Genomic DNA, 2,451 nt, shown 5'->3' on the forward strand with positions numbered 1-2,451 from the left:
ACTTAAGAAATGGTGACCCTACCTAATGGGAAGACACTTCAAGGTGAAAACGGATCATGATAGTCTTAAATACTTTTTAGAACAATGACTATCCTCTAAAGAGCAACAAAAATGGGTCACAAAGATGTTGGGTTATGACTTTGAAATCATCTACAAAAAGGGAAGCAAAATGTTGTGGTAGATGCACTCTCAAGAAAGGATGAGGATGTGGAAGCATTGTTGTGCGCTATTTCTATTATCCAACCAGATTGGATAAACGAAGCAAGGGAGGAATGGAAGAATGACGAAGAAGTGTGGGCACTCATTTGAAAGTTACATCAAGATTCCAGTACATCTGATACATTTAGCTGGAAAAATGATTCATTATGGTACAAAGATCGCTTATACATATGTAATAATTCCCAACTCAAACAAAAGATGCTTAAATACTTACCTCAGGGCACTCAGGATTTTTAAAAACTTACCTCAGGGTTAAAAAGGATTTTTTTTGGGATGGCCTTAAATCGGATATTCAAAAGTTTGTGGCGGAATGTTTGGTTTGCCAACAAATTAAAGTTGAAACAATTAAGACCCGAGGTATATTACAACCTTTATCCATTCCAAGCCAACGTTGGGAGGAGGTTTCCATGGATTTTATCACAGGTTTACCCAAGTCCGAAGGAAAGAGTGTCATCATGGTGGTAGATGACAAACTTACCAAGTATGCACACTTTTGTGCATTATCACATCCATTTAAAGCCAATACAGTTTCTACTGCATTTATGGAAACAATTCAAAAGCTACATGGAAACCCAAAGATTATTGTAAGCGACAGAGATTCCATTTTCACTGGAAATTTTTGGACATAATTATTTTCTTGTTTCGATACTCAGTTAGCTCATAGCTCATCTTATCATCCTCAATCTAATGGGCAAACTGAGATAGTAAACAAATGTTTGGAAGGATATCTTCGTTGCTTTGTATCTGATAAACAGACGCAATGGGTCAAATGGTTGCCTCTCGCTGAATGGTGGTATAACACTTCCTTCCATACTGCAGCAAAAATGACCCCATTTATGGCACTTTATGGATATCATCCACCATCCATCACATCATATTTAAGAGAAAATTTTAAGGTTCAAACAATGGAGCATCACATCGAGCATCAACAACAAGTTCTCCAACTTTTAAAGGATAACCTCACATTGGCACAGAATAGAATGAAACAACAGGGAGATCAACATTGCAGCGAAAGAAGTTTTGATGTAGGTGACTGGGCATTCCTACAACTACAACCATATAAACAAATGTCCCTTAAGCAAGCTAAGAAGGATAATAAATTATCACCAAAGTATTATGGTCCGTACAAGGTGTTGCAAAAGATTGGTACTATGGTATACAAATTGGAGCTTCCTGCAGCTTCTTGAGTGCACCCAATTTTCCATGTTTCATGTTTAAAGAAGGTTATTGGCGACAAGCTCCTAGTTCAAACAATATTGCCAAAACTTGATGAGGAAGGAAAAATTATATTGGAACCGGAAGCAGTCACAGAAACAAGAACTCGACAGCTACGAAATCGATCAATTTCAGAATATCTCATCAAGTGGAAGAACTTATCCGCTAAAGATTCCACATGGGAGGATGAGAATTTTATACCAAAGCATCTAGAACTACTCAAGCGTTGAGGACGACACTTTTTTGAAGGAGAGGGGCATGTTAGGTCCCTATAATATTAGTGATTCCCCCATTACTATTATCGTTGTATCCCTTATTATTATTGTTGTGCCCCTATTGTCCCATATTGTTATTGTTGTGTCCCATAGAATCCCTCTATTGTTATTTTTGTGCCTTTATATTATTATTGTTAGGTTGGCTTGGTTATATTGTGACCCCTTAGACTCCTATATATAGAAAGGAGGTTTTGTCATTTGAATCATCTAAGAATTATTCATTTGTGTAATGTAAAGGAGGTTGCCCCCTCGAAGAGGCTTATTTCTAAGGCGTTGATCTATCTTTTCTATCTTTTTGTGAGCTGGTTTCATAACAAACTGGACCTCATATCGGCCAATGGTATGGTGACAAGTGTCACATTTTGATTCATTGGTGGTTGGTGTGATTTCATTGGTTGAGTGTTGGACCAATTAGGGAGAGCCACATGGGCCAATTGGTGGTTGCCATGTGGCCTCCTCTTAGGGCCAATTGGTGGTTGCCATGTGGCCTCCTCTTATTTGGCAAAATTTTGGTATGAGGCCGAACTGCCTCTGCAAGGTTTGAATGCGAGACCTACCACCTGCCAGCCAAGCCCTCCACCGGGCCGCCTAGGATGTTACTTGTTAACCTATAGGAAATAAACATTATTTAAAGTTTATTTAATGCGCCAATGGGGAAGGGGGCCGGGCTAAGCCCTAGCCCCTAGCCTCCCTAGCGCCCACGGGATCGCAGGCGGAGGGGCCAAGGGGCTAGCCCTTAGCC

This window comes from Pinus tabuliformis, chromosome X (assembly GCF_031772625.1).
Source record: "Pinus tabuliformis cultivar Carrire ecotype Pingquan chromosome X, CPIR1, whole genome shotgun sequence".
In the NCBI taxonomy this organism is placed as follows: Eukaryota; Viridiplantae; Streptophyta; class Pinopsida; order Pinales; family Pinaceae; genus Pinus; species Pinus tabuliformis.